Genomic DNA, 27015 nt, shown 5'->3' on the forward strand with positions numbered 1-27015 from the left:
AAGGGAACTATACCGAAGATAAACAACCGCCTAAGAGGCGTAGCAGTCCAAATGTCGAAGACTGAAAACGACGTACCCGCTGACAGTAACCCTTCCCAGCCAGGGAGATGCTGCAGCGTCTCAGTGATGTCCTTCCCAAGCAAAAGCATAAACATTGGAAGCCAGCAGCACGTAGTGGTGCAGGTACAGTGAAGCAGCCTGCACAGGCTGACTCTAAGTGCTGTGATCTACCTGGCTGCCTGTTTAACCAAGAACAGCCCAACACCTACTCCCCAAAGCTTGTTCTAAGCAGCAGCATCAACCAGTTTGAGAATAAAGCAGGGCCCAGACAGTTCATGAACATCAATGAGGGGATGGTGAACTGGAGAATCTCACGCCTTGTCTGAGGAGTGAGCCTCCCCTGCGTTCCAAACTCAAAAGATTTTTGCCATGCAGGAATGTGTCCCCCACCTTCTGCCACTCTGCTGTGGTGAGGTTGTTCAATTTTTCCAAAGAAGCTGATACCCAGTTGTTTTAAACAAGTGAATCCTCCAAGTTGCAAATATTGGCAACATTAAAAAAAAAAAATCATTTTGAAAGTAGGCAACATTCAGCCTTGTAAGCCACCAATTCTATACTCTAAAGAAAGGGCTGCTTTGGTCGGGATTAAAGGCTGCTTTGATCATTGACAGCTCTATGGAAGAAGGGTTTAGGGGTAGCTCTCTGATTGGGAGGGGTTCTGGGGAGTTGACTTGAAGCTGTAGCTACATATTAACTACATTGCTTTTAATTCATAGATTTACTTAGGAGAGCTTGAAGGAGGCTAGACCCCTCCCCCCTCTCCTGCAAGCTGCTCTAAAGCATTTGATCAAATTCAGTGAATGGAAACAGTTTGATTCTGTGCCCATTGCTTCTAAACCAGAAATTTGTATTAGGGCTCTAGAGACTGTTAAATCTCCAAACACAAGGGCAAGAGATACCCGTGTTGGTGCTAATCACAAATGGGGAAGTTCATCCTGTGAACCTAAACCCTTCCTGGCCACCAGCAGGGAAGATCATAGAAAAATCAAGCCACTACATGTGTTGTCAAACCTAACCTCGGTTCAGTTAGTACCTCTCAAACTCCCATCCCTATGTCTAGAACTGTGTGACTCACATTAATACCCCAATGGTATATTCTCCCCCAAATCCCCTTGAATCCTACTTAGCTGGGGAATTAATGAGGTGAGAGTCAGATGTGTAATAAATTCCACTGCATCATGCAGTGGGCCCAGGTGTGCTAAGTCTCCCTGTGTCTAGATCCAGTAAAGTGATGCTCTGCTTGGCACCATCCATAGCTTTCTCTAAGTGGAGAATGAGCTTCAGACAACTGACCTATTGAGGGGATGGTGACTGCAGGCTGCTTTTGTTCAATGTCATATACTACCCAGGATGGTGGAGTACATCCTGTACCCAGAGTACAGAAGGTCTAGCTTTTGTCCTGGCTCTGAGACTGATAGTTATTTCATTCCATTTCATTGGGCATCTGTTTTCTCATTGTGAGAGCATTGGCTGAAATCATTTCTGAATATCCTTCCATTTCTATAATTCCGAATCTATTTAATTCCTAAGCAAAAGTTCCTGCTTCCAAAATTTTTTACTTTCATCAAACGAGTACAGTTTTATGACTATCATACTACTACTATATTAATGGGACCTTTGAAGTCTTAATTATGGGATGCCAAAGTCTACATAGTTTCCATTCCATTTTTGCTTCTTCTGTTGCCTCCTTTCTAAAGCAAGGTAAAGACAGTGCTGTTTCCAAGCTTCCAATTTTTAAATGTCATTGGTATTATATAATGTTCAAGCATACTGAAAAAACTGGAGAGAATAGTATGATGAACTCCTATCCATCATCTATATTTAACACAGTAACATTTCGCCAATTATTTTAAATCATTTTTTTCTTTGTTGTTTTGTTCAGCTTTAGGGTTTTTAGTTAAACCATTCAGATAATATCCACACTTCTCACAGTTTGGGGGGAAGTTTTGATTTGACATCCCATAAGTTTTCTAAAAATTGAACTATCTCATGTTTATTTATCCATTTCGTCCTTGAAAAATATGAATTTTTCCCCGTGTTGTCTCATTTCTCAAAATTTCTTCACTGGTAAATTTTGAGGTGTATAAACTCTGCGAAACTCCCAACATCTTATAAATATAGAATTATTTGTCTCCCAGGGAGACTCGCATAGGCCATCTATGCAGATTATTTCATAATGTTTCTGAGAATCCACTGCACAACCAAAGGAAGTTTCAGGTCCATTCATTCATACATTTATCAAACATTTGCCGGCACCTATGTTGTTCCAGGCTCAGGGCTCACAGTGCAGGGAAGACAGTGATGGAGAAACACATTCCCTTATTTTCAGGGGTTGGATATAGATTTGCAAACAGTCAGTTGCAATTCAGGATAATAATTTCAATAAAGGTTTCACGTGCAAAGTCAATGGTGAAGAACAGTTCTACTTCAGAGTAAGGTCAAAAGAATAGTAGAGGGGAAGGGTCTGTGAAGATGTTTCTTGAGGAACAATTTGTTTCTGCTTGAGGAACAATTTGCTTCTTCAATTTGTTCCCACTCCCTTCCCACCCAGAGGGAGACATAGTGCTGGTGCTGCATCCTTGTCCTCCAGCACAGAGAGGGATTTCTGTGGGACCAGAGAGCTTGGCACCTGTTTCCCACAGTTGTGAAACACAGTGGCCTGCACCAGCTCTTGCCTAAAATTTAAAGGCAGTAGCCACAAAACGGAGGTGGCTGCAGTGGAATCTGCAACACTCCCAGATTCAATAGCAGTGACGAATGTGTGAATGTTTCCAAGACCAGATATGGGCCATACAGAAGACAGTCAGCATGGTGTTGCCTTTGGTTTACTCAAAAAGGGTTGTCTAGAGGTGTGGAGAGACCCAGTGACCAGAAGTTAGAGGTGAACAAACATAGGAATCCTAGAATACACAGAAGATGTCAGAGGCAACCATCTGCATCTATTTAGGCCAAAGAGACTGGAGTGAGAGGTCTCTGATGAGAGCAATCTGCAAAGAACCTTTAAAGTACCCTACAGGAAAATTTCAACTTAAATCATCTGCCTGACCCAGGTAGTACAGATCTGTCATATCCCTGAGCTGTCTTGCTTCCCACTTGTACACAGCAAGTCAAACAGCAGCTAGCTGGGGGGTGGGGGAGGGTGGGGTGGGAGGTAAGTTAAGGAGAAAGCTGAAGGCAGGCAGCCACCAGCCACAAGAAGCGTTACGTGGGGGAAGGGGGAGGAGAAGTCTTAAACTAGTTCTTAGAATGAAGACTGAAGTATTTGATTGCCATCTTGGACTGGAAACATTCTAAATACCAAATCAAGACTCTTTCTTGACTTAAAGTGACTTACTTAAAGGATTGTCAGTTATCAAAGAACGAACCAAAAAGTCAGGGAATCTGCCCAATTTTCCATTCAGGGAAAATTGCAGGGGAAGATTATCCCTTCCCCGTATCTTTAAAAGATGGTAAAAGCCAAAAACCAAGATGGCATTTTGATCACATCCGTGAATTTTGCATTCAACATTCCAGCTCCATCCCTATACATTTTAGTTTGTTATTTGTGATCTTCATGCTTTGATTACAAATGAGTTGTTTTTTGCTTGTTTTAAATGTGTTGTGTGTCTCTCATACGACTTTTAGGTCATTATGTTGTCTTCTCTTCCCTGCTAATTCCAGTCCTGCTCTCAAGAAGTGTTCATCAGATGGTGTTGATTGACAGTACAACTAGTGTTCCTATTTTCAGACCTTGGCATAAACGTAACTAGAAATTTGATCATGCTGTTTTGCTTGTAACGATTGATGCCATTGCTGTTCAACATGTATTAGCGTCCGGTATCTGGGTAGGTGCCATTGAAGTGTCCCAGGTTACAGATCTGGGTGTCTTACTTTTTGAGTTTGGCGGCTACCTAACAGGCACAGGCTTTTGTGCAACTCCTTTTCTTGGAGTGAAAAACTCCTCTCTTCACCTGCTGGCTCCAAATGTTTTCCTGATTTTGAGTGCTATCCTCTAGAGTGACAGTGTGCTGGGGGAGAGGAATTCTGTCTTGCAGCTTCTGTAAGTGGTAACCCAAAGCCTTTCACAACAGTTTTCTGGCTTCTGGCCAGAGCTTATCTCTTCCTCTTCTGTCTGAAAAGGACTCATCTTTCTTCAGGGGCCACTCAGCTAATGTTGATGCAAAGTTTTCCTGACATGCTTCCTAGAGAAAGGTGACTTAAGTAAGAAGTAATTTCTTCAAATGAGCTTTTGTCACCAAAGTGGGGGAGGGGGTGGGGAAGAGGAGGAGAACCAAAAGGAAGTTTGTGATATCCTAAGAGCCAAGGAGAGAGAAGGGATCAGTCAAAATTAACAAAGTAGGGTAAGAAAAAATAAGATCTAAGTGTCAGACTAGTTAGGAAAAATAGTGTTGCTTCATTAATATAATAGTGTTTTTCTCTTTACTTTGAATTTCTTCAGTTTTGAGAGCTATTGTTTATTGCATATCTCTTATTTTAGAGACATCATAATCTGCAAATGCCATAGGGACTAAGTTTCCAGTTCTGACAGTAGTCCTAATTACTTTGCTTGTCTAAGCAAGTTACATTACCTAAATCTCAGTTTACTCATCTGTTCAGGACAAGAGTAACAACACTTACCCCAAGAGTTAATTTCACAAAACATAGATCACATTTGTGAAAGGTGGTTTTGTAAGCTATAGAAATGTTGGTTCTTATCTATGTCATCTTTGTAATATTTTGTATTTGTCTAGTTCTCCCAGTTGCACCATAAATGCCTCTAAGGCACAGATCTAGATTTCCTGCACTCACTGCTCCCTTCCCCACAGCACACAGTAGGTATTGGATAAATGTAAACAGGATTGAACTAAAGTGAACTGACCTCCCAAAGACAGGAATAGTAGAATGCCTCTGTGTACTGGTCCTTGATCCCGAGAAAGATGTCAGAAGTTACATTTAAAGGGAAATTTGAAAAGGAACTTTGGAAATAGAGCAAAGGAAAAAACAAGTTCAGAGAAATATAAGCCTCCTGAAGCTTTTTATACACTTAAACCTTGTCCAAGAGAAAGTAGTTCAGCAGAGAAAAGAACCGAATTAATGTGCAGCAGGGGTAGTCTCCCAAGACATGTCATCAGGATTAAACAAGGACTTCTTTCAGAATCTGCTCAGAGGCAGACAGGCTCCCAATATTCACACTGTTCTTTTATTTTTTCCCTTTAACTTTCCCCAAAGGCTCAGGGAAATTTACAAATAACTACTTTTTGAAAATTACTTTGGCCTTATAGGTTACCAATATTTTACACTATCAGAATAATTTTAAGACATTTTGAGACTTCACAGAGAAAGAACGCTTGAGGGATTTGGAAGGGGGGAATGCAGTAAAAATACAAATAACAATGTTAATGATAATATATAAATTAGATATACATAGATACTATTTTTCCAAGAATGTGATCAGTTACAGCTAAATCACCTAGCAAACCAAGACTGGAATAGACAACTAGCAGGAGAGATTTTAAGATTGTTTAACACAGGAAATGCTCACTCTTATGGTACCACTGGGTGGTCCAGACTGATCTGGAGAGTTCTACTAGCAAGGAATGATTGGGTTCTCTGAATCAATTTCAGGGATTTAAGAAGCTTACTAACTGTTAACTTCATGATTTTGTGCTCTCTTGAGGTCCATGCTATTTCTAGTAGGAGTAGGTCTCCCCCTAGGGGAGAAATGGAGAATTTGTTCCTTCAGGCTTCTTGCTCAGCGTTCAGCAAGTAGTTCTGTGTTCATTCATGCATCAATCAACCATTCATTCAATAAATACTTATTAAATTCTATTAATGTATTAATGTGCTGTTCCTTATTATAGATTCTTAAGATACAATTGAATATAAGATCAACATGGTCCCTGCCTCCAGGGAAACTATAGTTAGTGTCAGAAATAAACATTAGATAAAGAATCACCCAAATGCCTAGACAACGTTCTATAAAGGGAAAGTATGGAGGGTAATATGGTCATTCAATAGAGAGCCTCTATAACACTGGGAGGTAAAGGAAAACTTCCCTGAGCACAGACTTGGAAAATGAATGGATATAACCAGATAAAAGCTATGGATCAGAGGTGAAGGGAGTGGGCACTGCAGCAAATGAACAAGAGTATTCAAAGACTGTGAGAGCAAAAAAGCTTACGAAATTGGAAGAAGAATAAGAAGCCAGAATGATAAGGAGACCAAGGGCACAAGTTGAGGCCAAAAAGGAACAGATGCTCCAAATCAGGCAGGGTCTTGGTGGACATGTTAAGGGTTCTAAACTTTATCCCAAAAGAATAGGAAGCTATTGATAGGTTTTATGCAAGTGACATAATCATGTCTATGTATTTAAAGGATCACTTTTAGTTTCTTTTTTTTTTAAATGTTTATTTATTTTTATTTTATTTTTTGGGACAGAGAGAGATAGAGCATGAACGGGGGAGGGGCAGAGAGAGAGGGAGACACAGAATCAGAAACAGGCTCCAGGCTCTGAGCCATCAGCCCAGAGCCCGACGCGGGGCTCGAACTCACGGACCGCGAGATCGTGACCTGGCTGAAGTCGGACGCTTAACTGACTGCGCCACCCAGGCGCCCCTGATCACTTTGAGTTTCTGATGAAGAATGGATTATAGAAGGGTCAGAGTAAAGACTAAAATAGGAAAAATAGCAATTAAGTGATCTAGGCAAGAAGTGATGGGGACTTGGACTAGAGTGGTGGCCATATAAAGGGAGAAGAGTGAATTTGAAATACTTTAGGTTAGAATTAATAGGGCTGAGTGATTGACTACAAGCTGAAGATGAGAGGGTACAGTTTGCCAACAGTGATTCTTAGATTTTTTCTGTATGCTCCTAGGTGAATTGAGAAGCCATTAACAAAGGTAGGAACTTGAGAGGAAACAGGTGTGTGTGTGTGTGTGTTGGGGGGGATCTGATCAAAGGTCAGTTCATGAAATATTTATTAAGGCTCCTACTAACTTTCAGGCAGTGTGTTTGGCACTAGACACTGGAAATTAAAAAGTGGAGGCAAGGGGAGCCTGGGTGGCTCACTCAGTTAAGCATTGGACTTCAACTCAGGTCATGATCTCGCAGTTTGCAACTTTGAGCCCCACATCAGGCTTTGTGCTGACAGCTCAGAGCCTGGAGCCTGCTTAGGATTCTATGTCTCCCTCTCTATGCCCCGCCCCGACTTGGTCTCTCTCTCAAAATTAAATAAACATTAAAAAAAAATTTTTTTAAATGGAGGCAATACAGGACTCCTGCCACAAGAAACTTTTGACTAATGGAATATAATGATAATATTAATGAATTATTTCAGTATTATGCAGCTATGCAAGAATAAATGCCACCCAATAGAAGCCCAGAAAAGGGACAATTTAGCACAACCTGGAGGGCTCAGAGAAGGCTTTTTAGAGAAGATTATAACTGAACAGAGCCTTAAAGGATTAGGGGTAAGTAAGGTAAAGAAAGGTGGACTTTTTTTTTTTTCCTCCCGGAAAAAGAAGGAATTGATTCAGCCATCTGCTGAAAACAATTGAAATACTGGATAGAATATTTTTTAAAAATCTCCTTAAAAAGTATCCAAGATGTTTCAAATAGGACTCTTTAAAGAATTATAATCCCAACTCCATTCCAAAGCACAGTAAAAGGACCACTTCAAAAATTCTTTAATGAAATAAATATAACATTGAAACCAAAATCTGATGAAGGTTATACAAAATATAAAGCTACAGACCAAAAAAAAAAAAAAGCTACAGACCAATCGATGCAAAAAAAATATTGGCAAATGGAATCAAACAGCACAATATGTCATGACCAAGTGGAAATTGTTTTAGGAATGCAAAAATGTTTCAATGTTAAAAAATACATTAATACATTTATTAATGTTATTATATATAAGAAGAAAGGTCTTGTGATCATCTCCATAGATTCTGGAAAAATATATGAGAAAATTCAAGGTATATTTCTAATAAAACTAATTTTGAAAAGAGGAATAAAAGAGTTTTTTCCTAATATCATAAAGCATCTTGCTTACCAGCATCTTATTATTTTTATGGGAAAACACAGGAGGCATTTCTGCTCATGTTTGAAACAAAACAAGGATGCCCACTGTTACTATAACATCTAACATGGGGTTGGAGGGGCGCCTGGGTGGCGCAGTCGGTTAAGCGTCCGACTTCAGCCAGGTCACGATCTCGCGGTCCGGGAGTTCGAGCCCCGCGTCAGGCTCTGGGCTGATGGCTCAGAGCCTGGAGCCTGTTTCTGATTCTGTGTCTCCCTGTCTCTCTGCCCCTCCCCCGTTCACGCTCTACCTCCCTCTGTCCCAAAAATAAATAAACATTGAAAAAAAAAAATTAACATGGGGTTGGAGGTGTTTGCTACAGAACTGATACAGAGGAAACAATTAGATGTATGAGAATTGCAGATAATATGACAGTGTGTCTAGAAAATGAAAGCGAAGCAATGGGAGAACTACTGTAAATAAAAAGATGATCCAGTAAGGTAGCAGGATAAAAGAGCAATTTACAGGAGTTGGTAGGCATCATACATACAGGGAAGAACCAGTAGAAAATAACATAGAAGTGGGGCACCTGGGTGGCTCAGAGGGTCAAGCGCCAGACTAGATTTCAGCTCAGGTCCTGATCTCGCGGTTTGTGGGGTGTTCGAGCCCCACATCAGGCTTTAGGCTGGCAGTATGGAGCCTGCTTGGGAGATTCTTTCTCTCCTTCTCTCTGCCCCTCCCAGCTTTCTCTCTTTCTCAAAGTAAATAAATAAACTCAAAGAGAGAGAGAGAGAGAGAGAGAGAGAGAGAGACAATAACGTAGAAGAGAACTTCCCCATCCCATTTGCAATAGCAGCCATAATTACAAGATTCCTAGGAATAAAGTTAATAAGAAATATGTAAAAACCAGTGAGGGAAACGTTATAATATTCCCCCCGAACACAAAAGTAGACTTTAACAAATGAAAGACATACCTTAATTTGCAAATTTAATATAATTCCAATAAAAATTCTAACAATTTTTTTTTTAGTTAGATAAATCAATTCTTAAGTTCATATGAAACTTTTTTAATAAACAAGTTTATCTTTGTATAAACAAAACTTGCCAGGAAAAAGCCCTGAAAAGAAGAGCAATGAGGAGGGGCCAGTCCTACCAGACGTTTGAAATACAATGAAGCGTTCATAATTAAAAGTGTAGAACTGGTACATGAATAGAAAGATACACTACTGAAACATAATAGAAGTCCAGTAATAAAGGAATTTAATATATGATAAAGATATTGCAAAACAATGAAGAAATGGACTTTGTAATAAATGCTGCTGAGACATCCAGGTACCATTTGGACATAGGTAAAATTGGATTCATAGCTTATACTGCACAGTAAGATAAACTCCACATGGATTAGTTAACCAAACCAAACAAAAATGGAAACCTTAAAAATAATAGAAGGAAACATGAGTAGGAAAGCATTTCTGTGTCTCAAAATCTGGAATCAATAAAAGACATAAATTCTGTTACATGAATATTTTTTAAAAATTGCATGACTCAAATACCACATGTAAGGCCAAAGACAAAGGTTTCACTGGACAAAATATTTGCATCTTAAGCCATGGGAAAAAGTTAATCTGACATATAAAGAACCCCTAGAAATAAAAAGACATAAATCATGTATTTTCCACATATACATAGATACTAAGACACAAACATAGCTAACAAATTCATGCAAGTGTCCCTTAAAGTAGTAAAACATACTCCGCTCATTCAAAAAAAGAAAAGCAAATTACATTACACTGAGGTAGCATTTCTTACCGTGTTGGCACTAATCCAAAAGTTTGAGAACACACTGTTGCCGAAGGACAGGGGAAAGAGACATACTGATATGCCACCGTTGAAAGTGTAGAATGATTTAGCCCTCAAGGAAGGGAATTTGGTACTATCTAGCAAAATTACAAATAGATGCATTCACCCTTTAACCCAGCAAGCACATTTTCTAGGAATCTATTCTAAAAGTACATCTGTACAAATTTGGAATGATACATGCACAAGGTTATTCACTGTGGCATTATTTTTAATGGCAAAAGACTGTAAATATCCCAAATGCCATTAAGAGAGAGGAACTGATAGTACATAGTAGACATAGTCATACAGACTATGGAATATTTCTTTGCGTTGCTATGAAATGATCATCACAATACATTATGTGAGGCAAGGTGAAGAGCAGTATATGTCGTAGCTACTTTTTTTTTTAATATATGAAATTTATTGTCAAATTGATTTCCATACAACACCCAGTGCTCATCCCAAAAGGTGCCCTCCTCAATACCCATCACCCACCCTCCCCTCCCTCCCACCCCCCATCAGCCCTCAGTTTGTTCTCAGTTTTTAAGAGTCTCTTATGCTTTGGCTCTCTCCCACTCTAACCTCTCTTTTTTTTTTTTTCCCCTTCCCCTCCCCCATGGGTTCCTGTTAAGTTTCTCAGGATCCACATAAGAGTGAATACATATGGTATCTGTCTTTCTCTGCATGGCTTATTTCACTTAGCATCACACTCTCCAGTTCCATCCATGTTTGTCATAGCTACTTCTTATATAAAATTAGACATTAAAGAATAATCCAGAAACGAATAACAATGGTTACTTATAGGTGGGTGGAGATGGGGAACCAGGATCAGGGGTAGGATTAGAAGAGAGACTCCTCTGAGTAAACCTTTTGATATAGTTTTGACTTTAGAATCATGTAATTATTTTACATATTCCAAAAGTAAATTAAGTCAAAAAGAGGGGGAAAAAAGGGCAATCCCTGAAACTGAAAACAAATTAAGTAAACCTAAGTGTGTGACTGGTAACACACACACACACACACACACACACACAAAAGATTTCTTTCAAATGACCTTTGAATGCAAGACTTTGTCCTTCCTTGGCGGAATATAACCTAATAACAAAACAAACTGTGAAGAATCCTAAACATCATTCTGTAATTTTATTGTTAATACTAATATTGGTATCATGAAACATTTTATGTACAGTATAGGAGAACGCAAATAAAAATAAGTTCAGTGTAAGAAGTAATAAAAATGTAAAATCAAATAAGTTAAAAATTGAGTGTTCAAATTAAATCTGTAAGCCATAGGTATTCTGAAGAAGGCAATAATCTTACTGAAGAATAACAAGCTGAATGACTTAGAGCTATGGATGAATCTTTGAGTGACGGATCGCAGACATCTTCCGTGGGCCGAACCTCACGATTCCTCAGACAACTCCTGTGAAGCTGATGACATATAGTGCCCTGATACTGAAAATTAGATTGTTCTTAATTCTGAGCATTACAGAATTACAGTTATAAGGGATCAGACACTTGGAAGTTAAGGAGTATCATCATTTATGAAGAAAATTGTTTAATACTTTTAAATATTTTAGCTTCTGGCCAAGGGAAATGTGAAGAGAACATTTTTCACAGATGGGCTCCATGTAAAAGAAAGGGGCAGGGGCATTTAATAAACTTATATCTGGATTGCCTGCAAGCATTGATGTGCATCTGAGTGTAAGGCAGACCTCACAATATACCTGTTTGGAAAAGAAATAGGGATGCACATTATAGAATTTCACCAGTGGTTTTGATGGAAATTTCAAGAACTAGTACGTTCTCTACATAAACGAATTAAGGCCTTTTTCTCAAGTGCTACCATTCTCTGAGCACCCAAATTTTCACCTGTTCAGTGGAAACAAGGTTTAAGGTTCAGTAGATATTCTTAGAAATATTCCATAAAGTTAAAGACATTCTTTTGCATTCTTATACAAATTCTTCTTTTTTTTTAGAATAGAAAAAGGAGCAAGCTAACTAAAGGCGACTTTAGGCTGCCTTCTAGAAATGTTTCAAACATTATGGATTGTGTTTGTTGGCTTAAAGGTCAACTGTAGGGAAGTATTCCGACTCAGGGTTTGGGCACTGCTTTGAAGGCCTTGTTTTCAGAGAAATTGATAGCGGACATGCCAGAAAGTGGATCCACTTATGGATTCCATCTAACCAGACAAAAAATAGTATCCCTGTTTAATGCATTTTAAAGAATTTCTACAAGGGTAAAGGAAATGGCAAACTTCGGGAGCTGGTTACAAAATATTCGTTACAGAAATGAGTTGAAATGTGCCTGTCTCTGGGCATTGGGGGCCAACGAGCGGAATGGTAATGCCAGTTTGAAATCAAACTTGTTACACAAAGCCACTTCTATGAAAGGAGAATTATACTGTTTAAGTAAATAGTTTTATTTCATGGTTGTATTGAATTTAAATATGTCAAATGTTACTGTGAGTCAAGTAATACCGTGATAATGTGACGCAAATTTTCAAATGTAATATTGAACAAAATCATAATTATCAAATTTAAAATTTTTTAAATTTTGGGCATCTGGGTGGCTCGGTCGGTTAAGAGTCCGACTTCGGCTCAGGTCACAATCTCACGGTTTGTGGGTTTGAGCCCCGCATCAGGTTCTGTGCTGACAGCTCAGAGCCTGGAGCCTGCTTTGGATTCTGTGGCTCTCTCAATCTCTCTCTGCCCCTCCCACCCCCCACACATTGTCTCTGTCTTGCTCTCTGTCTCTCAAAACTAAATAAATATTAAAGACATTTTTTAACGTTTATTTATTTTTGAGACCGAGAGAGATAGAGCATGAACGGTGGAGGGTCAGAGAGAGAGAGAGACACAGAATCTGAAACAGGTTCCAGGCTCTGAGCTGTCAGCACAGAGCCGGACGCGGGGCTCAAAGCCACGAACTGCGAGATCGTAACCTGAGCTGAAGTCGGATGCTTAGCCGACTGAGCCACCCAGGCGCCCCTAAAGACATTTTTTAAAAATAAATAAAAGTTGTTTAATTTTACAGGAGGAATATGGTAAATTATAGACTACAGAGGAAAAGATTAGAGAACTTGAAGACACAGAAATAGAAACTATTTAATATGAAATACAGAGAGAAAAAAGGCTGAAAAAGAAAGGGTCAGAGCAAAAGTGATCTCTGAGATGTATCAAGCAGTTTAACATATATGCAACTGAAGTTTCAGGAGTTGGGGGCTAAAATTATATTTAAATAAAACTTAAAGGCTAAAAAATTTCCAAATTTGAAAGCGCATGAAATCCAGGTAGAATGAACTTAAACAAAACATGCCAAGGTACATATTAATCAAACTGCTAACAACCAAGGGTAAGGAAAAAATTTCTAAAAGCAGGCAGATAAAAAAGACGTATTACATATAGAGCAAGGGTTGCCAAATTATGGCCCGTGGGACAAATCTGGCCCATCTCTTGTTTCTGTAAGTAAAGTTTATTTGGAACACAGCCCCACACACTCATTTATGTATTTGCTATGGCTGCTTTGTGCTACAATGGCAGAATTGAGTAGTTGCAGTGGTCTGAAAGGCTTTTATGGTTTGCAAAGCTTAAAAGATTTACTATCTGGCCCTTTACAGAAAAGTTTGCCATTCTGCTACAGAAGAACAAAGAAAATAATGCCAGCATATTTCTTATAAAAGCTTTGCAAGGCAGAGGACAAGGCCAACCCAGAAGTTTTTATTCAGCAAAAATATCTTTCAAAAACAAACGTAAAATAGAGCATTTTAAACAGACAGAAGATGAAATATAAAATAAAATATAAAAAATATTTCCCACATATTAGTCTCTTGAAAAGATGTGACTAATGTAAAAATAATAAAAAATGTACCTGATATTTTAGCATATGTACAAGTAATAGATATAACAACAAAAACACAGGATATAAAGGAGGAAATGAAAATATGTTGTGAGGTGCTTAACACTATTTCAAGGTTGACTGTAATAAAGTGCAGGCTTATATTATAAACTCTATAGCTCCACTGTCCAATACAGTAGCTACTTGCCACATGTGGCTATTAAAATTAAAATTAAAATTTGATAGAATTAAAAATTTAGTTCCTTAGTCACACTAGCCACACTTGAAGTGTTCAATATCTACATGTGGCTAGTAGTTACCATACTGAACAGTGAAAATATGGAACAATTCCATCATCACAGAAAATTCTATTGGAAAGAACTGATCTAAAGCAATACTAGCAGCAAAGCAAAAGAGAAAAAGAGAAAGAAAAGAGAAGAGTTATTAAGTCAGTATTGAGGGTAAAAAGGAATCATTTTAAAATTCAAGTAATGTAAACACTGGAATGGAAATAAGAAGAAAGAAACAATGAACAGACGGGGCAAACAAAAAACAAACAGCAAGATGAGAGATTGAAAACCAATCTTATCATAATTGTAATAAATGTAAGTAGTCTAAATGTCCTAATTAAAGGGTAGAGATGGTCAGTTTAGATAAAAAGTAAGACCTAAGTATATTCTAAACATAAAGGCATACATATGACAAAAGAAAAAAGTGGAAAAGATATGCCAGGCAAATGCTAATTTAAAAAGCTGAAATGGCTTTATTAATAGAGATTAAGTAAATATTAGAGCAATGGATATTACCAGGAATAAAGAAAAGCCATTTCATAATGGTAAAGTGGTAAGCTTAGCAAAAGAACATAACAATCATCACTTAATAAAGAGTTTCAAAATATAGGAAGTAAGATCTAATAGACATTAGAAATAGATAAGTCTACAAATATAGTTTAAACCAAATATTAATTGTATTGATATTAAATATAATTAGACCAAATGCTTTAGATAAAAGACAAAGGCTGTCAAAATGGATAAAAAGCAAAACAAAACAAAACCTGATTATATTCTACCTACCAGAAAAATACCTAAAACTTATGGAAACATTGGGGTATTAGGGTGGCTCGGTCAGTTGAGCATCTGATTCTTGATTTCAGCTCAGATTATGATCTCATGGTTCGTGAGATCAAGCCCCATGTGGGGCTCTGCTGACAGCATGGAGCCTACTTGGGAATCTCTTTCTCCCTCTCTCTGCCCCTTACCTGCTTGTCCTCCCTCTCTCAAAACAAACAAACAAACAAACAAACAAATAAAAAACTTAAGGAAACAGGTTGAAAGTAGATGAATGGAAAAGGATACATCATGCACCCCATTCAAAAGAAAGCGGGTGCAACTCTTATTAATGTCAGTCAAAATTGACTTTAAGGCAAAAAACATTATTAGTGAACAAGAAAACCACCTAATAATGAAAATGATTCAATTCACTAGGAAATTATGGCAATTAAAAAATTTAGATTACACTTATAACATAGCATCAGAATATATAAAGAAAAAATTATCAGTTATCAGAAGGTAAATTCAGAAATATAGTGGAAGATGATAATAACCCCTTTTTAGTAACTTGTAATATAAGTAGCAACATAACTTAGGATATAGAAAATTTTTATAAACACTTTATAAATCTCTTTAAAAATTTGTACTAATGTATATATCTAAAACTTGCATCCAGCAAATGCAAAACACATATTCTTTCATGATGTATGTACATAGTGATTATAAATAAAAATTTCTCTATTAGACAAATTTCAACAATTTTTGGAAGGTTCATATTGTATAGAAAGTATTCTTCAACTACAATTAATTTAAGCTATTAATAACAAAAAAGACAATTAGAAAAGTCTCATGTTTGGAAATTAAGAAATATTGATTCATTCAACAAATATGTAATGCATGCTTACTATGAGCCAGGTACTGTTCTAGGCACCTGGGATTATATCAGAGAGAAGGTAATAATTAAAAGTCTGACACACCAAGGGTTGGAGAAAATATGGGGTAATGAGAACTCTTACTGTGTTGGTGGAGTGTAAATTATGACAACCATGTTTGAAAGAAATTTGATATTTTCCAGTAGAGCTGAAGATAAGCATATTCTATGATCAGCAAGTCCATCCATATGTATAAACTTTAGAAAAACTTCTATTTTAGAAAAACTTGTTATATGTACCATGAGACATGTACTAGAATATTTATAGCAGTATTGTAGTAATAGTCTTAAACTTGAAAACAACTGAACTATCAATGGTAGGACACAACAGAATACAAATATTTATGCATTGCAGTATGTTCATATAATGGAATACAGTAAAACAATGAAAACGAATGAAGCACAGGTACCCCCCCAAAACTGATGACTTTCACAAATTTAATATTGTGAAAAAGAGGAAAATAAGCAAGACATAAAACAATAAATTGTGTGATTCCATTCATATAAAGTTCAAGAGAACAAATTCATTGTGATTCCATCATATAAAATTCAAAAACAGGTAAAATCACACTATCTTGTTTAGGGTTGTATAAATATGTGACAAACTATGTAGAAAAGTGAAAAATTATTATCATGACAATAAAGATAGTGGGCATCCATAGGAAGGAGAGAGTCCTGACTCCAGCATGGCAGTGGGGGCTTTGGGGAGGGGAGGGGAGATGATTCCAATATCTGTTTCTTAGATAGTGATTATACACCTATTACCTTTGTTCATTAAATTGTAGATATGTTTATTTACTTGTATATATTTGTGTTATATTTCACAACTGATTAAGGTCCAAAACTAAAGGGGAAAAATGTCAAGGAAGGCATTAAACATAGAGAACAGTATGAATAAAGGTATGGCAGCATGAAAGTGTGCTGGGATATGGGAACTACAAGCAGATTTGTGCATCTAGAAGGTAAACAATGGGGCATAAAGTGGTGAAAAAAAAAATGAGGTCGGAAGCTATGGGAAGCCTTTGGAACATTTAAGCTGGTCTGCGAACAGGCTCAAATCTGAATTTTAGGCAGATTTTTCTAACTGCTGTGAGGAAGAGAGGGAAGGGAAGTGGCAGAGGCAAGGCTGAGACTGAGGAGCTATAAACCCTCTGGACATCAGATAGCAAGAGCCTGAAGGGTGGTGTTGCTTATAGAAATGGGGAGGAGGAAATGGATTAGAGAAGTACTTGTGTAGCTTCCGGTAGTCTATCTATTTTGAAAAACACACAATCACTTCATGGCTCTTTCACTTTGGATTTGTGGTTAAAATGCAGGCAGTAGGGTGCCAAAATATCACAGAGCTGGACTCAAACATATATAAATCTATTTCTTTCCAAGATAAACTCAGACAAGTAAGACTCGCCCAGTTTTCAGGTCCTCCAAGAGATTCAGGCTCCTTCGTCTCAGATATCCATCACTCTCAAGAAGCCCTTTAGGTAGTATAGACATTTTAACGATATTTGTTGTTCCATTCCATGAGCATGAAATGTTTTTCCATTTCTCTGTGTCATCTTCAATTTCTTTCGCAAGTGTCCTATAGTTTTCGGAGTACAGATCTTTTACTTCTTTGGTTAGGTTTATTCTTAGGTATCTTGCAGTTTTTGGTACAATCGCAAATGGGATTGATTCCTTGATTTCTCTTTCTGCTGTTTCGCTATTGGTGTATAGAAATGCAACAGACTTCTGTACATTGATTTGTGTACCCTGAGACTTTACTAAATTCATGTATCAGTTCAACAATTTTTTGGTGGAGTCTTTCAGGTTTTCCATATAATGTATTGTGTCATCTTCAAAGAGTGAAATTAGACTCATTCCTTGCCAATCTGGATGACTTTTATTTCTTTTTGTTGTCTGATTTTTGAGGCTAGGACTTCCAGCACTATGTTAAATAACAATGGTGAGATTGGACATCCCTGTCTTGTTCCTGACCATAGAGGAAAAGCTCTCAGTTTTTCCCCATTGAGAATGATATTAGCTGTGGGTCTTTTGGATGTGGCTTTTTATGATGTTGAGGTATGTTCCCTCTATCCTTACTTTGTTGAGGGTTGGGGTTTTTTTTCTTTTTAAATCAAGAATGGGTGCTGTGCTTTGTCAAATGCTTTTTCTGCATCTATTGAGAGGACCATATGATTCTTGTCCTCTATTTTATTAATGTGGTATATCATGTTGACTGATTTGCAAATATAGAACCACTCTTGCAGCCCAGGAATAAATACCACTAGATTGTGGTGAATTATTTTAATGTACTGTTGGATTCAATTTGCTAGAATTTGTTCAGAATTTTTGCATCCATGTTCATCAGGGATATTGGCTTGTAATTCTCCTTTTCACTAGGGTCTTTGTCTGATATTGGAATCAAGGTAATGCTTGGCCTCATAGAATCTACATGTTTAATGCAATCTCTATCAAAATACCACCAGCACTTTTCACAGAGATAGAACAAACAATCCTAAAATTTATATGGAACCACAAAAGACCCTGAATAGCCAAAGCACTCTTGAAAAAGAAAAAAACAAAGCTGGAGGCATCACAATTCTGGACTTCAAGTTATATTACAAAGCTATAGTCACCAAGACAGTACTGGCACAAAAATAGACATATAGATCAGTAGAACAGAATAGAAAATCCAGAAATGGACCCACAACTATATGGCCAAGTAATCTTTGATCAAGCAGGAAAGAATATCCAGTGGAAAAAAGACAGTCTCTTCAACAAATGGTGTTGGGAAAACTGGACAGCAAAAGAATGAAACTGGGGCACTTTCTTATACCATACAGAAAAATAAATTCAAAATGGATGAAAGAACTAAACATGAGACAGGAAACCATAAAAATTCTAGAGGAGAAAAAGGCAGCAACTTTTCTGACACTGGCTGTAGCAACTTCCTACTAGACAAGTCTCTGGAGTATTCTGGATTAGTATCCAAAATCTATAAATAACTTATCAAACTCCACACCAACCCCCCCCCCAATAATCCAGTTAAGAAATGGGCAGAAAACATGAATAGACATTTTCCCAAAGATATACAGATGGCTAAAAGACACATGAAAAGATACTCAACATCGCTGACCATAAGAGAAATACAAATTGAAACCACAATGAGATACCACCTCACATCTGTCAGAATTGCTGAAATTAGCACAGGAAACAACAGATGTTGGCAAGGATGCAGAGAAAGAGGAACCCTCTTATACTGTTGGTGGGAATGCAAACTAGTGCAGCCACTCTGGAAAACAGTATGGAGCTTCCTCAAAACACTAAAATAGAACTACCCTATGACCCAGCAATTGCACTACTAGGTATTACCCAAAGGATACAAAAATACTGATTCAAAGGGGCGCATGCACCCCAATGTTTATAACAGCACTATCAACAATAGCAAAATTATGGAAAGAACCCAAATGTATATGGATTGATGAATGGATAAAGAAGATGTGGTTGTGTGTGTGTGTGTGTGTGTGTGTGTGTGGAATATAATGGAATATTATTCAGCCATCACAAAGAATGAAATCTTTCCATTTGCAACAATGTGGATGGGCCCAGAGTGTATTATGTCAAGTGAAAGAAGTCAGTCAGAGAAAGACAAATACCATATGATTTCACTCATATGTGGAATTTAAAAAAATGAAACAGATGAGCATAGGAGAAGGAAAAAACAGAGAGGGAGACAAACCATAAGAGGCTCTTAACTACAGAGAACAAACTGAAGGTTGCTGAAGGGGGGGTGGGCAGGGGATGCTAAATGGGTGGTCGGTTTCAAGGAAGGCACTTGTTGTGATGAACACTGGGTATTAATGCAAGTGGTGAATCACTAAATTCTACTCCTGAAACTAATATTACATTATATGTTAACTAACTAGAATTTATATAAAAACTTAAAACGTGAAAAAAAGAAAGCAGCCCTTTAAAAAATCTGACTTAAATGCCTCATCCTGTGTCTTGCCTTCACAGTGGATCAGGGAGTGATGCTGCCATCTATTCTCTGTGCTAGTTTGTTTCAGAGTTAAAAATGTACTGAGAAGTTCTTTCTAGCCTTTCCCTCTCTCTCTCATCTCTGTTGATTATTTCCTTTCCTCCATTAGACTTTAAATTCAAATTACACCCTGGCATCATCTCGTGCTCCACTCCAAAGAACCTTTCTCGATAAGCACTCTTTCCAATGATGAGAATGTCCTCCTAAACACTAATAAAAGTCCACAAGTATGAAGTAGAGGAGACTTAGGGGTCTCACAGACATCATTACAATTAAACATCAGCAATTTCAATGTTCTAATCATGTGAAATTGTGGGCAGTTTATTAGTTATCACACCTGCAGGTGTCTTGAATGGTACTCATTATTTTGCAGAGCAGCAAAAACCACTAGTGCCATTGGTAGGAGGGAACTGATTTTTAGTAATATAAGAAGCAACTGGGAGCAGTTGTGTGATACAGTGATGGATGAACTGAGATAGATAGGAGAACAGATATGTAACTCAGGATCGTACTTTAAGGGAAACTAAGCCCCAGCTTAGCGCATTCATTCTGGCAATCACCAGTGAACTCACATAAAATTTCCCTCTGCTTCTTAGAGACTTAGACAACATTGTTTTGTTTTTTTTTTAATTTTTTTTTCAACGTTTATTTATTTTTGGGACAGAGAGAGACAGAGCATGAACGGGGGAGGGGCAGAGAGAGAGGGAGACACAGAATCGGAAACAGGCTCCAGGCTCTGAGCCATCAGCCCAGAGCCTGACGCGGGGCTCAAACTCAAGGACCACGAGATCGTGACCTGGCTGAAGTCGGACGCTTAACTGACTGCGCCACCCAGGCGCCCCTGGACAACATTGTTAAGAAAAGCAAGATCTTATTGAAATTGTTCTCCTTGGGTTGTTTTAGAGACTAACCTCAATTTCTGGAATATTGTTTTTCTGATTCATGTGTGATGTTTCATTTTACTTTGGTTTTACTGTTCTAGAAAGACTGATCCTTAGATCTCCTTTGTTATGTATTTGATCAATGTGGAGAATTTTTGTGTTGGTTTGATTTGGTTTTAGAAGTAGAGCAGGCACAAACAATAGGGAAAAAAAGGCTTACATTTTATTACAGTAAAAAGTATGCTGGGCTAACATTACCCTACGTTACTAGTCTACCAATTCAGGAACTCAAACAGAAGAGAAACACTAGTTTTTAAAGCACAGCAACCCTTCTGTTTATAACACCCTTCTCAGTTAGCTATCAATCTTATAACCAGTAGCTTGGTACTTTTTTGGAGCCTGTCTCCAGTAGATTAAGAGTATAAATCAGGAGCTCTCCTTGACATACAGGATGGGGATACACTGCTTGGCATCATCCCATTCTCAAACAACATTGAGGGGAGGAGAGAGCATGCAGTCCTCCGACCTTGAATTCCGACCAAAACTTGGCCCCATTATTTTTGAGAGATGGAGAGAGTGGTAGAATATACCACTGGGGGTTCAAGTGGGTAGGCAGGTGATATTTCTCATTTCAAAGCCACAAACGCTTGTTTTGCAGGAAGTGGCTACTTCTATGTATCTGATAATAAGTATCTTTGTTCAAAGAAATAAGTCACTAACAGGGCCATTTAATTGGTTGAACATAAGCTACAAATCATGAAAGTAAATGGTTGAAACCAAAACAAACAAACAAACAAACAAACAAAAAACGATGCTGCTTATCTCGATGCTTATCTCGAAGATAAGCCAGAGTTGGAGCTCTGCAGGCTACATGTCCTTAAGGGAGATGTTTCTTTTCCTAGATGTGGATTCAGCCTTCATTCATTAATCTATTTGACAAGTATTTCTTGAGCTTAGCACACGTGCCAGGCACTATTCTAGGTGTCAGAGATATCACAGCGAACAAAGCCAAACCTCTGCCCCAATGGAGCTCACTCCCTCGTGGAAAGGCAATAAACAAACAAACAAACAGGTAAAATACAGTATGATGGATGTTAACTGCTATGGAGCAAAGTAAAGCAAAATGAAAGGACTAGAGAGTTCTGGAGTGAAGGGGATACTTGCACCTTAAAGAAAACAAAGCAGGCATTGGGCCTGTAAACCGTGAAACTTATGGTTGACCATAGAAGATGGAGCTGTTTTCACGTAAGACTTTAAAACAGTGGCTTGAGGGGCTGGGTGGAAAAGGTGGGGAGAGGACCCTTCTCTTCACTTCTGTCTAAGATCCCGCACTGTTGCAGTACTTTGAGGATGTGGGTCACCTTTTGGGGATCCAGTGTGTGACATCATCATGAATAGTAGTGTGGTCCCCACATGTGTGCAATGGAATGGAAGCATAGTGCACCCTCACAGTCGCTGCTAGAATGCAGTTGGCAATGCCTTGCTTATCCTTGGGATACTACCTCATAGCAAAAAGGAAGTGGTAGAAGCTACCTCTGATACTATTTTAGGGTCTCTGAGAGGCATGGAGAGAGAGCATAACTAGATGTAACAGTAAGAGTGAGACCACAATATTTTGTATGAGTTGTCTACAATAGAATACTACAGACTTGCTCAGGATACAACAGGCGGGAAGAGGCTGGGAAGTCTGCATAAGTCAGTATAGAGGAACACTATATTTCTATACATTCCTTTAAATGGAAGGGCAGACATACCAGAGTCCATACCCTGCCCAGATGCTTAGACAGAGTTTCCTCCAAATTGGACCGATACTCTGGGAGAGGCAATTTGTCAAGCAAAATTGTCCTATGGCACCAAAAATTTATGAGTGTTCTCGGGTGGTAAAGCATCATCAGTGCCTGTTGAGGATTCTGACTTGGGGCCAAACCAGTCCCTGAGCTGTTGGCAACTTTCTGGGTGCAGAAAACACATGGAAATGATGGAGGGTGCATGAGGCCCTGTACCAGGCATCATGGGTGGCCCCAGAGCTCCAAATGCCAGTCTGTGGCCAACTACCCAGCAACACTTGGACTGGAACTAGTCCTGCCAGAGTGGCACATGATAAATTATTGGACATAATATACTGAGAGAAGAAATAAGCCTCTGCTGGTGTTGCCACAAAGAAGCTGTTGCAGTGGGTAATGCAGAAAGGGGAGACAGGGTGAACACCAGCACAACAAGTTTAATTGGAATGACGGGTTATTTGTAGTGGAAATTTGGACTGCACAAGAAGTTGGAAGGTCCCCTGGAATTCTTGCTTTGAGTAAAGCTGATATGGAAGAGAAAGAAATGTAGGGGGAATGGTCTTTTTAAGACTCCTAAAAATAGTTCAAAGGCATAGAGCAAGCCACTGAAAGTCTTGCTCAGACTTAAGTGAGGGTGTGGGTGCATAGGTGCGTGTATGTGTGTGTCTAACCTCATGGTCATGTCTGTGACAATGGAGTTCTTGAGAGTGTGGATGGTTGAGCCTCTCCAAGCTGGAGGCTCATACTAGCTCAGGGTCCTTGCAAACTACCATGCCCATTTCTCTGTACAAGAGTAAAGGAAATGAGCAAAACAGGCTGTCTGTAACACCAGGCAGAGTTTGGTAAGAGACCAAACTCACAACAGTGGGTGTTCTCAGTCTTTCTTGCCCCCTAGGAAGGAGACCCCTGTCACTGAGAATGGTGCAGAATGGAGAACAAAAATCAAAGGAGCTGAAACAAGGACCAGGAGTTCCTTCCTGCAGAAGAGAAAAAGAATACATCCAAGAAGTGAAGTAAGCAGGGGAATGAGAAAACAAAGGCCAGGCTTGACAGAAAGTTTGGGGGTGTCTGCAGAGAAAGGAGAGGGGATGGCAGCTACAGCTATGTCATGATGTACAAGATGAATAGAGAAGGAGGGAAGAAAAGTTGAAGATCTTTTGCTCTGTGCTGGGAATGCAAATTCCTTTAGAGTTTTCCCAGAGACTATAATAAACTATAATAAATAATAAATAAAGAATAAAAAACTATAATAAAGTCCCAGAGACTAATATAAATTGCTTAATTCTTTTTGGCTATTGGATGTGTTTCTTTTGAATGTGACATCATGCTGAGATGCCATAAGGCAACTCAATGCCGTAAGACTTCCATCTGGGGAGTACTGTCTGGGATCATGGACCTAAGGTATAGCAGTCAGTTCTACTTTGATTTTGATCATCACTCTAGATCTGGGTCAAGTGAGCATCTTCATCATGGCTGTTGGAGTTATAGTGCAAAAAGTATACCAGCTATATAAAAGAGAAACTGGAAATAAACTGGATACCAGTTAGAGGAAAATGGCAGAGACTACTGACAATTACCATTCTAGTGAGGCTGTGATGTTTGGAACTAGGTGTACCTGATGGAGACCTGTATCTATGCTCCATGGAATCTCTTCACTCCACTGGCTCATGAGACTGGGATGAAGGAATAGAACAACTAAGGTGGTTTCTGGAAGGTAAGAGAAAGACAGGAAGCATAAGGGGTTATTATTATTATTATTTTTTGCTATGTGGCATACATGATATGTGTAAATACTCTAATGACATGGCCAGAGTACCCATTCAGCCCTCTTTTGCATGGGAATGGACCCACTCAACAAACCCTAGGGCGCTGGTGTCCAGAGGTCCCAGCCCTGAAACCCGGCCAGTTGACTGAGGTTCCTTCACTCTCTGCATCTCTCTCTCTTATTTTTCAGAGGCTAGACCCTTCTCCCATTTTCTGTAGTCCCATTTTTACACACAATTCCTAAAATGATCTGGTTCTGAATCTGATGCACCGATTGTCTCTTCCTTACATTTTCAAGTCCTGCTACTAGTCCACTCCCCAACTTCCTGCCTACCCTTGGCTCTCAAATGTCTGACCTGGAACTTGACTGGATCAGTCACACCCCTTGATCTCTGCACCTGTCTCCCATGTTCTTTTGTGCTTCTCCAATAATTTCCCCTCCCTCTAGGCTCAGACCCCCTGTACTCTCAGCAGACTTCATGCTAACATCTCTGGGCAGCATGATGTAATCTTATGCTTGAAAGCCTTAACATACATGGTATCCTCAACAATAGTGGCAAAAAGCCCTGTATGATGACATAACCCAGCTCTCACTATATGCGGACTATGTTTAATGTAAGATTAAAGCTAAGATGGGAGGTCCTATACTAGGGACAGGGTTACTCTTTACAGGTAGAAGGCAGGGACCCACCTGAAAGGTGAGAAAGCTGGCAAGATGAAATCAACCATGTGAAGTGCTGGTCAAGAATGTGAAGTCACAGACCCTGGCAAAAAAACCTGAAATTCATGTCTTTTCTGGCTATAGCAGAACTCTCCAGGAAAGGATGAACAGTGGGGTTGAACCTGTATGCCTGAGAATATGCTTGCTATCTTATGATTAGAAGCTTATGCTGTAGAAGCTCAGCTGTGTGTGTGTGTATGTGTGTGTGTGTGTGTGTGTGTTGTCTCTGTTTCTAGTTTTCCTATAGTTTTTCTGGTAAAAGTCTTTTTTTTTCTGGTAAATACTAGTCCACTTTGGCTGTGCTTAGGAAAGCCAAATATTTCTGTCGTCTCCTAACCTTAGGAATAACCCATGGGGAACAGGGTGGAGGCAGAAGTAATAACCAAGGTGAGAGAGCCGCAAGTTTGGGGAATGGACAAAGGAATGAGCAAGCAAATAGGACTGCATCATTTATTTTAGGAAATATCACACCGTAGGGGTTTTGATTTGTTCATATAGTTGTTTTGGGAAAACAAATTTCTAAAGGTGTTAAGTACTTGATTATATCGGCAATGCCTTAGGTTAAATATTCTACTTTTAGGTTATTTCCCCACTTATTTCTATTTTAATAGTGAAACAGGCATAAGCCAAATGGTTCTTTAGCGCTGGGAAAGTTTCTTTGGGTCAGCCCCACTCTTCCTTACCAGGGAAACCCAAAGGTAACACGTTTGCTAAGGCTGAACTACTAGTGTGCAAAACACTCAGCTGTACCTAGCTCTTCCCCATCTTGAAGTGATACAGTTTGTTTCTCCTCAAATTTATTTCTTCTCATGAAATTCATTTTTAGTTTCCGGCCACTTGGCGTCTCCAAGTTACTAGGGTCATTTACTAGTTAGTATGCTGCTGACCAGGTGCTTTTGCTTCTCAATCTCAAGTCATCTGTAAATATATTAAATTCACATTTTCTTTCTTACCCACCCCCCCTTCCCCACTCCACCTCTCCAATAGGGAAAGGAGTTGTCACAAAGGTTGAGACACTCAGTGGGTGTCTGTACGTGGCCACTGGGCCTGCGGAGGGGAAACTGCCTTCACACCCATCCCCCCATGTCCTTACCCATCCCTTCCACACACAGCCAACAGTTTACCCTTTTACCTGTGAGCTGATGCAGAATGTTATTCGGAGTTAGGAATAATCTAGATTACCCAGTCCAATGCCCTAACAGATCAGGAAAATTATTTATCCAAGGCTTCTGAATTAAATGGCAGAAACAAAATTGAATTCAGGTCTCCTAAACTCAACTCTGTGTGGGTTGCGGAGTTCTGGATGAGGGAACGGGGGCATGGTGGTTCTTGTTAAAATATTCGTTCAACATACACAGAGAGCATTTACTTACTACGTGCCAGGCACTATTTTCGGTGCTGGGGACTCCGCGGTTGAGGGCGCGGAGACACAAAATCTCTGCCCTTATGAAGCTTTCGTTCTCAAAACTTAAGTACTTTGCCCCACCATCCTGCAGAAACTCCCAGTGCCGTAGGAACGGTTGGGGCTCATCTCAGACGGGAGGGAATCCCACCCTTTCTTAGCTTCTGTGCTAACCACGCGGCGAGGGCTGATTCACTGCAGGAGCCGGAGGGAAAGGCGACAGACACCCTGCGTAGTGCCCTCCCCACCCTCTGCACCGCCGGGGCGCCGCGGCGCCCCAGTTCCAGTCTGGGACCAGCGTCGGCCTCTCCACCCTCTCTGCTCTCCTGCGGACGGCTGGAGGACACAGAAGCAGGACCCGGCTCTGGCGCCGTCCTCTGAGAAAGGATTGCGGGTGGGTGAAAATCCTTCCAAGGCGGTCGCGCTCAGGGTCTAGCACCCAGACGGGGGGAGGGACGATGTCTCCCCGACCTGGGGGTTCATGCAGCAAACTGCTCTCTCATGCTGCCCGACTAACATCGCAGCCACACGCTCTCTCCACTCAGCGGAGGCCACTGCGGCGTCCCCTCCCCTCCTGCCCCACCCGCCCGTTCCGACTCCCGAGCCCCACTGCAGCTTCGCAACCATCCTTCCTTTTCTTCCCTACTTCCTGGTTGCCATGGAGACACACGTCATTTACGTGCCGTGCGTCGCCTTGGAAACAGGGGAGCATCCGCGGCGAGGCCGGGAGAC

The 27015-nt window shown here is 39.5% G+C and overlaps 1 protein-coding gene and 1 pseudogene across 3 annotated transcripts in view; one reads left to right on the forward strand and one right to left on the reverse strand.

The window, feature by feature from the left end:
• The window catches only part of ASB8 (ankyrin repeat and SOCS box containing 8), a 34513-nt gene extending 7647 nt beyond the window's left edge, over positions 1 to 26866 (reverse strand). The window contains exons 1-2 of one of the 3 annotated variants that reach the window (XM_047865247.1): positions 26255 to 26866; positions 24012 to 24103 (exon numbers count right to left, since the gene is read on the reverse strand). The gene's annotated coding sequence lies outside the window, so the exon portion shown is untranslated. Of the gene's footprint in view, positions 1 to 24011; positions 24758 to 26254 lie in introns of those variants that run through there. The other 2 variants (XM_047865244.1, XM_047865245.1) reach the window with 2 other exon arrangements.
• LOC125170602 (ERO1-like protein alpha) lies at positions 52 to 26719 on the forward strand (annotated as a pseudogene).
• Positions 26867 to 27015: the final 149 nt, after the last annotated feature.

This window comes from Prionailurus viverrinus, chromosome B4 (assembly GCF_022837055.1).
Source record: "Prionailurus viverrinus isolate Anna chromosome B4, UM_Priviv_1.0, whole genome shotgun sequence".
In the NCBI taxonomy this organism is placed as follows: Eukaryota; Metazoa; Chordata; class Mammalia; order Carnivora; family Felidae; genus Prionailurus; species Prionailurus viverrinus.